The sequence below is a fragment of the Ascaphus truei genome, chromosome 4 (assembly GCF_040206685.1).
Source record: "Ascaphus truei isolate aAscTru1 chromosome 4, aAscTru1.hap1, whole genome shotgun sequence".
NCBI lineage: Eukaryota > Metazoa > Chordata > Amphibia > Anura > Ascaphidae > Ascaphus > Ascaphus truei.
The window spans coordinates 307,939,124-307,952,891 of NC_134486.1; the positions used below are offsets into that span (position 1 = coordinate 307,939,124).

The 13,768-nt window shown below is 41.7% G+C and overlaps 1 protein-coding gene across 1 annotated transcript in view; it reads left to right on the forward strand.

The window, feature by feature from the left end:
- Nucleotides 1-518: 518 nt before the first annotated feature.
- Nucleotides 519-13,768, forward strand: part of TXLNB (taxilin beta) — a 61,418-nt gene continuing 48,168 nt past the window's right edge. Inside the window, exon 1 of the mRNA XM_075597822.1 lies at nucleotides 519-635. The gene's annotated coding sequence lies outside the window, so the exon portion shown is untranslated. The remainder of the gene's footprint in view (nucleotides 636-13,768) is intronic.

Below are 13,768 nucleotides of genomic sequence, written 5' to 3' on the forward strand. Positions count from 1 at the left end.
AGAAGTGAAGTTCGCAATCAATTGTTTTTCCGTTTCCTTTTTCAAACTCGGAAAGTATCCAACAGGCTTTTTCAATCAATCGCCATGCTTGGTTTCCAAATGTCATTTTGATTGCTTTTATACTGTCTGCAGCAAACACAATGATGCCCCAGAGTGTTTCTCCGCCATCCATCTGGGTGCTAGTAAAACCACATTTTTAATATTCTTCGCAGTTTCTGCTTTTCCCATTCCACCATGTGCACATATTAAAATGTGTCTATTGTTGAGACAACTGGGGGAAAAAATCCAGTTTTGTAAATTCCCATATATACCTTAATGCTCCCATCACATCATCTTTTTAGATCATAGCTAGAAACTGTTTGTAAAGATATCAATCTTTTTACAGATAATGCACCATGGAAGAGTGGCTCCCACTACATGCCTTCACTCATCCATCAGCTGCTGGGTTTCTTTGAGCTTGTCTAAATTTGGCATAGCATATGTCTCTGTCACTACTCTCATCTGTTCTTCCCTCCCCTCCTCCATCATGCTCTTTCGTGACGCCCAGCCTCCAGTAGTTCCTCTTACCCTCTTTCTCCTTTTTCTCTCTCCTTACCTGGTCCCTATCCTTCTCGTTCTCTCTGAACACTTTTCTGGTAAGTCTTTAAATATGTCTTGAGTTTCAATTTTTTGCTTTATTGTACTGTAAATGCCACTAGTTAGTATGTATAATATGTATCATGATAGGAAGACGTTATGTCTTGTTCATTTCTTACTTCAAAGTATTTGTATGTGATGCACAGTAGGAAAAAAAGTGTTAACTACAGTAGGTCCTGCATGTATACAGGTAATCAGTTATAATTCACTGAATAAAATAATTGTTTCCTAACCGTGATCTTCTGACCAGCTAATTAGAGGGGCTTTAAATATGTGTGATTTAAAAATGATAATAATCATAATAATAATAGCTTTCTAAGTAATCCCATCTGTGAGGGAAATGTATATTAGAGTGAATGAGTGTGGAAATGAATTAACCTCCAATTTTAACTACTTCTAAAGTACAGCGGGTTCCATGTAATTTACAATGTATGCATTTTACTGTCAGGCAAGAATATGGTGTCAGTACTACAGAGCTTATTCTGATTTGTTGGTTTAGCTGCTGTAAAAACACCTAACCTCTTTAAGTACTTTTTCTGCTTTTATTTGTTTTTTATGTTTGAGTTTGTAGACTTGTTTGCTGCTTCGATGTGTATTTCTAGTTATATTTTGCTACACCCTGGGACTCCTTTCAATAGAGCCTGAAATAACTTCTGGCTGCACAACAGGTGTCATGTGTCTCTCTGAAGGACTATAGAGGAAGGAACAGAGGGGGTTGGTTGAGCAAAGGGAAGGCACAAGCTAAGTTTATCTCAATGTATTGCCAAGAAATATTAAACTTGTTGATAAGACAGCTTTTGTTATTTGCACACTGGGGGATAGGGGGACATTAATACTTTTTGCTCCACCCTCAACTGCCTCTCCTTTCTCCATCTCCGCTCAGGATTTGCTGACTATTTTAAGGAAAAGGTGGAATCCATACGGCAGAACATCCCCTCTGTTTCTTCCTCCCATCCTACACCTCTTCCTAACTCTCCTCCTGCCTTCCTTTACTCTTTTGACACTGTCTCAGAGGAGGATGTGTGGCTGTTGATCGCCTCTTCTCCCTCTACCACTTGCCCTCTTGACCCCATTCCCTCCATCTCCTAAAACCACTTGCTCCTACTATAATCCCTACACTCACACACATTTTTAACTCCTCCCTCTGCTCTGGAACCTTTCCATCCTCCTTCAAACATGCAACTGTCATACCATTACTCAAAAACACATAAAGGATTATAGAGAACTGCTCACCTATTTAGCCAAAGGTCCTAAAAATGTAGGTGCAGAGAGGTATGGTATCAATGTTAGCAAGAGTGAACAGAGAAGTTCAGAAGTGCCCCTATAAATGCACTCTAGACATAATGTATATGTTTCTAAGGTAATAAGGTAATAGATCCCCTTTACCAGAAACTCAAAACGAAAATGGCGCAAAAAACTGTTTGTACCTGGTTACTATATACAGAGCGATGACTGTAACTATCTGTGTATAAAAACGGTGTACCATTGAACTACTTTGTTCAACCCAGCAAATACCATTTTGCCAAATACAACATCTGATGAGTACAAAGGGTTAGTGGCAATATACGTCCTATACATACGCAGGAGTCTATGGGGGGCATTCAATAACATTAAGAGAACACTAGTTCCACCAGCACCTCCAAATAGACTCTTATCGCACCTACTTGGGGTTCAGTTTATACCCACAATTTTATCCATTTGAGTGTAATAGTTCAATTTAAAGATGTATTAAAACTTTTTTGTTTTTTGCGCCGTTTTCGTTTTTAGTTTCTGGTAAAGGGGATCTATTACCTTATTACCTTAGAAACATATACATTATGTCTAGAGTGCATTTATAGGGGTACTTCTGAACTTCTCTGTTCACCATTACTCAAAAACAGCAAGCTTGACCCTACCTGTCTTTCTAACTATTGTCCTGTCTCCCTCCTGCCTTTTGCCTCTAAACTCCTTGAACGTCTTGTATTCTCTCGCTTGCTCCATTTTCTCAACACTTACTATTGAAAGAAAAAATAAAAAGAAGCGCAAGCTCCATAGCGTGATACCGTAAGGAAATTTAATAAAAAATTAAAAGATGAAAAAGGTCCCTTGGACTTGCACTCACAAGAGATCCAATAATAACATAGATGAGATAAAATCTCAATGGTGGAGTAGTCAGAACCAGGGTGTGTAGCAATCCATTAATTAATAAGCACAGGAGTCCCAATGTACTATATATTGGAGGTGAGCAGGCATGAAGAGTAACGTCTCACAATGCAGGAACTGGGAGGCAAGCAGGGAGGAGGGGGGCTGGGGGAATCACACTGAACTCAGCTGTGGGGGTGTGATGCGCAGCTCAAGGTCCCTCACCAACCACATTTCAACAGATAGACTCACGGATGAGAGTCACTGCCTCCTCCGGTAGTTGTCAGCTTACTCCGTATAGCTCCTGCTAGGATCGAAGCCGCCACAGAGTTCCTCAGGGACAAGCCAGCACACCTTTGATAATGGCTCTACGATGTTCAATGAAACGAACATGAAGGGGTCGCTTGATGCGCCCTATAAATTGGATTTGACAGGGACAAGGCAATGCATAAATAACGTGTGTTGCAAGACAGTGGATGTTGCTATTAATCCGATGAACTGAACCATTGGCATGGGAGGAAAAGCTATCACCCATAGCACTGTGTCTGCACATCAGACATCTAGTCCTTCCACATTTCGAATTGCCTTTGGGTAAAGGGGAAATGGATCCGATGTTTTCAGTTTTCCTCAGTCTGCTTGGTGCCAGTGTGTTTTTGATATTTTTTCCTTTACGGAAAACCACAATTCACACTGGAAGGTGTTAAGTTGTGATCCGTTTTTGAAGGATCATGTCACTCAGTCTGCTCAGGTGGTTTTCCACCTGAGCAGACTGAGTGACCTGATCCTTCAAAAACGGATCACAAGCTAACACCTTCCAGTGTGAATTGAGAATCTGGACTACTTTATTGGATTCGTTGCTATACCTGGTGATAAATTTGGTAAACTGACCATTGTCACTAACAGGTACCCCATGATGACCTCCACTAGCACGATTGATGTTGTACTTGTGCTTGGATTTGTTAAGCAGTGATGACCTATCAACAGATTTGACTTTATGATAAGACTTAAGGACTCGTTCCGAATCATACCCCTTCTGGACAAAGTTGTTAATTATTATTTCTGATTGTTCATCGAAGGTGTTGTCAGATGAACAATTACATCTCAGTCGATTGAATTGACTAAGGGGTATGTTTTGAAGCCATTTGAGGTGATGACTACTAGTGGCGTGAATGTATCTATTCACTGCCACTTCCTTAAAATGAACCTTGGATTGAATATCAAGATTAGCATCAATGTTAAGAGCAAGATCTAGAAATACTATCTGATCTCTGCTAATTTGATGTGTAAAAGTGAGCCCTAAGTCATTGTCATTGAGACCAACTAGTGTCTGTTCGAGGACGTCTCCGTCCCCATCCCAAATGATGATCAAGTCATCAATGTAGTGGCCATAGAAAACCAGACCCACGCCCAGCCGCTCGTTGTCCAAGAGGTAATGGCCCTCCCAGAACCCCATGAAGCGGTTCGCATAGCTGGGCGCGAATTTCGTGCCCATGGCCGTGCCACAGGTTTGGAGATAGAAGACGTCCTCGAACAGAAAGTAGATGTTTCCAATATGAATTTGATACAAGATAGTAAAAATTGACGCTGCCTTTCATGTAGATTGATATCCCTGCTCAGGAAGTATTCAATCGCTGCCAATCCTTTACATGTTGGATGCATGTGTACAATGATTGCACATCACATGTTGCCCACATATAAGTGGGCTTCCATTGAATAGCGTAATTGGACCACATAATGTTGAAGAAAGTCGTCCACATATCTGGACACGCTCGACGTCATTGACTCCAAACCCCGATATAATGGGTCTGCCCGGTGGGTCCACAAGTCTCTTGTGCACCTTGGGGAGATGGTAAAGAATTGGCATGTGAGGATTGGATATATACAGGAATTTGAATTAATCTTTGGTTATAACACCATGAGACATTGCTTCCCTGAGCAGAGAACACAATTCAGATTGAAACATATCCGTGAGGTCTTCTGTGAGTACCCAATAACCCCTTCATTGCCTAAGCGGTTAACTGCTAAAGAAATGAAGTTGTCTGTAAATGCATTTTTATTGCGTGCGATTCTTGCCGGGGGTCTCCATTGCTCCAGATGCATGGATGTATCAATCCGATGCAGCAAAAAAACATATTTTTTTCCCTAAGTCCCCTCTCGCCGCTTATCGGCAGCTTCTCACCACCTTCTTGCCAGATTTTCCTGGCAGGAGGATTTTGAGAGGAAATCTCTATTCTAGAGCCGCAATCAGCCTCGATAAGCTAATCGGTGCTACTAGAATTGCACGAGTTTGAAAACCTGCCGATAAGTGGCTTATCGCTGCTCGTTTGGCAATTTTATTTCTGTGGAAAATAAAATTGCCGAAAAGGTCTTTTATCGCCGACATACTGAATCGCTGTAGGCTTTTTTATCGGCTCTTAGGCCCCTATGTCTACTTTGAATGAAATCAATAGGAGAATGAAGATGGGATGGAGCGCATTTGAAAGAAATAAGATAATATTTCAATGGGTCCTTCCCCTGGAAAGGTAAGATGATTGGTAAGAAAATGTGTTGGAGCAATGAGGAAAAGGCTTGCAAAATCAGTACTGGATAGAGTATTGGGGAGACCTTCATCCAGCAGTAGATCGACAAAGACTGAAGATGGCGATGAAACATATACAACATATATGCACATATTCGCATACAGTCCTAAGATTATGGACAAGGAAGGAGTGCTGGGACAACTGTCCTGGGCCTGGTGGCTGTGGGGGGCCTGGCCGGTTGGTGCTGAAAGTTGGGCCAAGACAGAGTTCAGGCTCCAGCACTTTCTGGCTGCTGCAGTGCCAGACATCCCAGCCCCACCAAGTTGCTGCTGGACCTTCTTCCTCCACTGGTCAGCGCCGGAATTTGGGCCCAATGTGGTATGGAGGCCTTCCACCCCCATGGTAAAATGGTGTGTGTTTGTTTATACGGTATATACGTATATTGTGTAGATATTGTGGTAGGCGAGAAATTGTGTTGGTATTGTGGAGGTGGAATTGTGTGAGTGTAATTGTATGTCTGTTGTGGAATTGTGTGTGTGAGACCAGTGGGGGGAGGGTTGTGTGGGGGGTTGTGTGTGTGAAGAGAAGGGGGTTGAGAAAGTGGGATTGAGTGAGAGGATGGAGGGGAGGGGGGAGTGAGAGACAGAAGGGGGGATAGAGTGGAGAGGGGGAGAAAGAGCAGGGGGAGTGGAAGTGAGAGGAAGAGTGTAAGAGGGGGGAGAGTGAGCGAAAAATGCATGCCCACTGTAGGCAACTGTGATACACTGAGATCATGGTTAGAGAACGAACTGGATACAAATCTAATGATGCGTTTGGTAATAACACAATGACCTATATTCAGGTACTATTCCATTAAAACCAGTGCTGGGTTCTCTTGCCATCAACATTGGTATGGTTACACAGGCACATTACCTTTTTAATGTTCAATTAAGGGTGTGGTGTATAAGTACATACTCTTCTCCCTACTTCAGTGTCAGGAATGTATTTCAATACAATAACAAGCAGAGACAAGATGTACTGTACTGTACTGTACTCAGGGCTGAGTTGAATTGTTTAATTAGAACATCTAAACTGCAGGCTGACACTTTTCATTTGCTTCCACACAAAACATTTGTTTACTGAACAATAAGCTTTCTTCAAAGTAGATATAGTGGTGATATAACACATTTAGAGCCCTAGAAAAGGTGTCTTATACAGAACTTTCTAAATATTATGAGAATAGCAAATGGGAATTCAATACCTTTGAAGTAAGTGTTTCAAACTGCAGTCAGGTTTCAAGTAGGTACACGAATCATAGAAAAGCAATTCGAAGTTCTTAGAAAAAATATAAAGCAATTGAAGTTCATTTATATTCTTTGGTCTATGTATTTAATCTGCCTATGTTTAGCATCAAAAATTCTGTAAACTGAATTCTGACAACTGAGTTTCCTCATTGTTTCTGCAGAAGTCGTATACTCGCCATGTGTGTCAGTGTTAGTAGCTGCAGACATGCGCTGGTGTGTCAGTAATAGTAGATGCAGACATACACTATTGTGTGTCAGTGCTAGTTGGAGCAGACATGCGCTGTTGTGTGTCAGTGTTGGTAGGTGCAGACATGTGCTGTTGTGTGTCAGTGTTAGTAGGTGTAGACATGTGCTGTTGTGTGTCAGTAGGTGCAGAAATGCACTGTTGTGTCAGTGTTAGTAAGTGCAGAAATGCACTGTTGTGTCAGTGCTGGTAGATACAGACAGTGCTATACATGGTAAGGCATTAGGGTCACAATACATTTCTGCCAAATCTATTTTTGTTGTCACTGCTGCAGAAAGGCACAAGGGAACAAAGTGACATAATATTGGTATTTTGATTAGCAGGTTAACCCCAATAATACTGAATCTCCGTTTTGGCATGATTCTTTTGATATTGTGACAAAACTGCCCTTTTGGCTAATGGTTTTTTTTTGTCTGAGATCCTTAAAACCCACTGTCAACTAGGGTAAACCACAATACAGGACATATCCAGCTCTGGTTTAAGGGTTTTTATTTGCTTTAACACTTCAGCAGGTGAAACAAAATAAAAAATAAATCTTTGCTCTCTCTTGAGCACTTACTAGACATAAGTTTCTATCTACAGTTGGGTGGCTTCCCCACTTACCAACTAACACAAATGTAGGCATCAAATTAAATTGCGACAGACAAGTGTCTGTTTGTAGCAGTCCAGCTCTCTTGGCTGGAATAGGAGGGAAGAGGGTGAACTGGCCCAGGCTGGCCTTTTTAAACTCTGCTTATCAAGCCCAGGTGATCTGCAACAGCAGAGCCTCCACTGTTTTGTGCAAGAGCTGGCCTGGATTTCAAAATGCCTTACAAGCAAGGCTGTGGGGTGGGATCCTATATACCTTTCATCCACAACTACACCACACTTCCTCTCACAATATACATATATATTTTATAATTACAAACTTTGGATTCAGCAGCTTTGGAAGATGTCACATGTGGTTTTAAAGACCAAGTCCCATTTTGTAAAAGTATTGGATTTGCTATGAAGATAACATGTTCACATATATATCAGCTTTTCTTACTTTTAGTTATTTTTTTCACATTAAGACTTAATGGGCAAAGATAAAACTCGACTGCATGTAGACTTATATATTTATTTTGTAATGATCAAATCTCTGTACCCCTATTGTACCGCGCTGCAGAATATGGTGGCGCATTACAAATACCCTGCAAAAAAGGGGGTACGAGAGCAGAAAGGGGGGGGGGTGGCTGACCAGCACTAGAAGTTGGGCATGGCCAGAGGTTAGGCCCAAACTCTGTGTCGGGCTACACAGGCTTTTGTTTGCTGTGGGGCCCTCACACCAACTCCCCCCCTCCCCCTGTCGGTGTACCCATGTCCCCGTCTGCACCCGAAGTTGGGCATGTCTAGGAATTGGCCTAACATCTACAACCACTCGAGTGGCCCCAGCTTCCCTCGATGTAAAACCCGAGGACATGCCCCCGTCCCACATTGCCCACAAGGTAAGAGGAGGGGGATTGAGGGAAAGAGAGGGGGATTGAGTATGAGGAGGAGAGGAGGAATGAGTTTTGAGAGGAAGGGAGAAATGAGTGTGAAAGGAAGGAGGAATTGAGTAAGAGAAGAGGGAGAGTTGAGTAAGAGAGGAGGAAGAATTGAGTAAGAGAGGAGAGAGAATTGAGTAAGAGAGGAGGGAGAATTGAGGGAGAATTGAGTAAGAGAAGAGGGAGAGTTGAGTAAGAGAGGAGGAAGAATTGAGTAAGAGAGGAGGGAGAATTGAGTAAGAGAGGAGGAAGAATTGAGTAAGAGAGGTGGGAGAATTGAGTAAGAGAGGAGGGGAAATTAAGAGAGGAGGGAGACTTGAGTAAGAGAGGAGGGGGAATTCAGTAAGTGAGGAGGGGGAATTGAGTAAGAGAGGAGGAAGAATTGAGTAAGAGAGGAGGGGGAATTGAGTAAGAGAAGAGGGAGAATTTAGTAAGAGAAGGGAGAATTGAGTAAGAGATGAGGAGAATTGAGTAAGAGAGAAGGGGGAATTGAGTAAGAGAGGAGGGGAATTGAGTAAGAGAAGATGGAGAATTGAGTAAGAGAGGAGGAAGAATTGAGTAAGAGAGGAGGAAGAATTGAGTAAGTGAGATGAGGGAATTGAGTAATAGAGGAGGGCGAATTAAGAGAGGAGGGAGACTTGAGTAAGAGAAGGGAAATTGAGTAAGAGAGGAGGGGGAACTGAGTAAAAGAGGAGAAAGAATTGAGTAAGAGAGGAGGGGGAATTGAGTAAGAGAGGAGGGAGACTTGAGTAAGAGGAGAGGGGGAATTGAGTGTGAGAGTTAGAGAGGAGGGGGAGAGTGAGAGAGTTAGAGATTAGGGGGAGAGAGAGTTAGGGTGGAGGGGGAGAGTGAGAGCGTTAGAGAGGGGGGAGAGTGATTTGGAAGGGAGAGTTAGAGAGAAGGGTGGAAGAGAGAGAGAAGGGGGGAGAGTTAGGGAAGAGGCATGGGGAGAGTTAGAGGAGGAGTGAAGAGAGTTAGAGAAGACGGGGAGAGAGAGTGACAGAGGGGGGCCTATAAAAAAATGTTTGCATGGGTGCCTAAAAAGGATGCTACATCTGTACCTTAGAACCCGGTTGGGGGGCCGCAGGTTTTCCCTGAGCAGGGAGAGAGCGGGCTATTGCTGGGGGGCTGGGCAGCCAATCAGGAGGCGGTGTCAGGAGCCTGGGGCCAAAGAGAGGAGGAAACAGCATGAAGCAGGGAGAGGTGTCTGTACTTTTCTGGGGAAAAATAAGCTTGGCAACGTGTCAGCTTTATGAATCCAAAGCTTTACGCATTAACTGGGCTATTATAGTACATTTGATCCAAATCTCAGTCAATGCATCAATAATATACAACATTGTTTAAATCTTGTCATAAATTGACAGAATGGCAAAATAGGGTTGAAGGTCAATAATATCTTTGTATAACTTCATGGACAATTTCAGTTACCATGGTTACCTGCATGTCACACCATGAGGAGTCTTTGTGGACATAGTTATAAATATCTTCTTTCAACTGATGTAAGATTTCTTCCAGCATGGAAAAAAACAGCCTCTCACTTGTTTACTGCCAGCAGGCTGGAAAAAGACAAGCAACTCTTCACATAAATATTTACTATTCTTATACTTATATGCTGCATAGGCTCCGAAACACCAGTAGAAAAGGCTCACACGTTTCATCAGGAACTTAAATATGGGCTGAAACCTAATTTTTGGTATATAGCTTTTTCACGGGCAACACAAAATATGTAGGATAGAGAGTCCCTGACAGAAGATAGCCCATTTCTGCTGCAGCGAAGGACTTCTGGGACTTGAATATAGATGTACCTTGGGGACAGGATAAATATAGCTGGCTAGTCTAATGCCTGGACTGGTGCAATGGTGCAAATGTTATATACAGAAATAAATAAATATTTCTCGATTATCACTTTTGATGTTGTCAGCTGATTAACTCCACACTATCCTTACAAAAACTACCAATGATGGATTCAATATGTTGATTGACATAATGGGCATGGCATGCTTTGTATGTCTTTATGGCTGGGCTATGAAAACACATAACAGGAACACTTGCATAGAGCTGGGGGTGAAAGTACTCGGGTTTCAGATGTGAAATCTGTTTTTAAAATGATGACACATGTTATGTTAAATGTATTCAGAACTTCATCTTTGGTTTTTTTAAACTTGTATTTTATTGTTCTTTTTTACAAGTTTTATTTAGGAGGGGGGAAGGGGGTACAAAGAAAAAGTAGGTGGGGAGGGGGGGGGTACATTTCCATATTGACTTTGTTTACATTACATCCATTTATACTTTGTTACACATACAGTTGTATTTTGGCTTGTTTCATATTACAGTCACATATTTACTGGCTAGATAGAAAATGAGTAGAAAGTTTTTAAACATTAGCTTCCCAGTAGATCATCCATGGTACCCATATCTTCAGATATCCTTCATATCTGCCCTGGATTAAACTAGTACTTTTTTCCATTATCATAATATAGTTTAGTGTGTTTTTGACCTCTGCTATTGTTGGTGGATCGTTCTGCTTCCATTTTTAAGCTGTAACTGCTTTAGCTGCGGACAGAATATGTACCATTAGTTTGTCTATGTTCCTCTCTATATCCTCTAGTGGTTTTAGGGTTAGTACTGTCTCTATATTCCATGGGCAGTCCAGGCCCGTAATTCTCATTTAGTTTTTACATTTTTCTCCAGAATAGTGCTGTCTTTGGGTATGTCCACCATACTGTATATGTTTAAATGAGCCTATTTGGCCACAGTTGCACCAGCATAGGGGGGAGGAAGCTGGAAAGAACGAGTAGAGTCTAGCTGGGGTGTAATACCACCTATGTAATATTTAAAGATTGATTTCTCGGACTGCCGAGCTCCTAGATGATCAAGCTGACCTCTCGTAAATTTCCATCCACTCGTCTCTCTCCAGCGCTCGCCCAATATACTTTTCCCAGTGTAGGTTGTTTGGTGACTCCACTTTCTGTGTGATCAGAGTCTGGTATAATTGTGCTATGGTTCCTTTATGCTATACACTAGCTGCGTATAGTTTCTCGAAAATAGTTAGTGGCCTAAAAACATCCTGTGCTGGTTGCATTGAAGTGACTTAGGGGCCTATGCAGAGAGCAGCGCAAACATAAAAATCGCCATTTTTTGCCGAAATTTGGCTAGAGAAAAACAGATAATGTCGAGTGAAGAAAAACGCGCCATTTTTTTTTTTTATTTGTAAATTGCGCCGCGCGCCTGGTGAGAACCTAAATCTCGCCAGTTGTAAAAATGTCCCTATTCAGAAAGGCGCGATCGCCATCTAGTGGCTGTTCGCGCCAATAACATGGAGAGAAATTATATAATTACCTCCGCCAAAAAAAGTTGGCAGGAAGCTGGAGCTCACCGGCGAGAGGGAAAATACAAAAAAAAAAACGCGTTTTTTTTCAAACATTTTTCACCAGCGCGCATCTCGCCGGTTGAAACTCTCCATATTCACACATGATTTTAAATGCAGTTTTCGGACCTTTCTGCATATGGAGATAAAATCACGCCATTAAAGTTACAATTTATTGTTATCTCCAATTATTTCCAGTGCTGTTCTCTGCATAGGCCCCATAGTGTCTTATCTGAAAATATTGATACAGATGCATGTCTGGTAGGTCAAAGTCCTCCTTTATTCCCTGGAATGTTTTTATCCTGTCTGATTTCACCACATCCCAAAGTCTCCCCAAGCCTCTTTCTCTCCATATTTTGTACGCTTGAGAAGACATGAAAATCTTTTTGGATAATGCTTTAGAAAAAAGCATTTTAAATAGGAATAATTTGAATTTCTAATACAAGGATAACCGATTTTATCGCCTGATAAAAGTTTATACATGTTTGCACGCACATTTACGCAGACCCATAATACAGTATACTCCTTTCTTTCTCAATACATTGATCTGTAATATGTTATGTGATAAGCCTGCCAGTTATTTAAGATATATGTTACATATTTTGAATAATTGTAAAAATGTTACCTGGCAGCACGATTATAGATCACTCGTGATGTTCAATAATTAAATAGTACCTATTTGCTGAGAGTATTACAAATATTACCCACATGAAAAATTTCTACCAAGGAATAGACTATGGGCACCCGGAAACAGTATCCAAATTGGACATATTGCCATATGGTCATCGCCAAAGAACCAGACATAAATGTTCACGTTACTTTGATTGTTTGGAACAAGCAATATGAGAATAGTTTGCAGAAAAGGGTTATAATACATATCTGGTTAATTCCTCTCCTACAAAACGTTCTGTCTCTAGGTAGAGATTTTATTTTTATAATGAATAACACTAAAGAGAATTTTTTCCCCCATATCAAATATATTAATAATGTGCCCTTTATCACTAGATATAATGGTGTAGCTATTTTTTTTAAATAAATAATTAGGTGGTGCATGCATGACAAGTTATAAGATGGCGACCTATAGGATGTCGAGCTGTAGGATGGCGAGCTGTAGCATGGCGAGCTGTAGGATGGCGATCTATAGGATGGCGAGCTGTAGGATGGCGAGCTATAGGATGGCGAGCTGTAGGATGGCGAACTGTAGGATGGCGAGCTGGAGGATGGCGAGCTGTAGGATGGCGAGCTGTAGGATGGCGAGCTGTAGGATGGTGAGCTGTAGGATGGCGAGCTGGTGAGCTGTAGGAAGGCGAGCTATAGGATGGTGAGCTGTAGGATGGCGAGCTGTAGGATGGCGAGCTATAGGATGGCAGCTGTACGATGGCGAGCTGTAGGATGGCGAGCTGTAGGATGGCGAGCTGTAGGATGGCGAGCTGTAGGATGGCGAGCTATAGGATGGCTGCCTGAGCTGATTACTCCGGAATCAGGAACTTTCCCAAAGCCATGTGTTGGGATGACCCCCGTACTATAGAGGTGCTGTGCATGTACATTTACTTGTTCTCTTTCTTATCTATAGCTAATTCTAGCAGCGATATGTTAAGACATTTGGTCTTAGGATGTATTCACAATCCATTTATTTATTTTTTTGGATATGAGTGCAACAATATTTGGGGGCTTTCTGGAGAACCACTCTAGGGACCATTTTTGTTTCCCTTCTCTTTCCCCTATATGCACCTACTCACTATATTATTTAGTTTGAATATTAAGGGGCTTGTGGTAAGTGCACCGTAATCAGTATTTTCTGTGTCCATTTCCTTTTTTTTATAGACATTTAAGTATTTGTTTTACCTTTTAGTAAATGCCGAACTTTATAGCAACTGGCACACCAAAGGTGTTGTCCTAGCACATGGAACTTTGGCCATTACAAAACATCACTAAAACACATCCTCCTCCACTGATTAACACGTGTTTGCCCATGTCTCATAGACTCACAACTTTGACATAGCCATTCATTCACACTCTATTGATCTGAAGTTACCAATAAACATTCTGGTTAGTCTCCACCAGGACCACTGTGACAATTTTCCTGGTCCTGG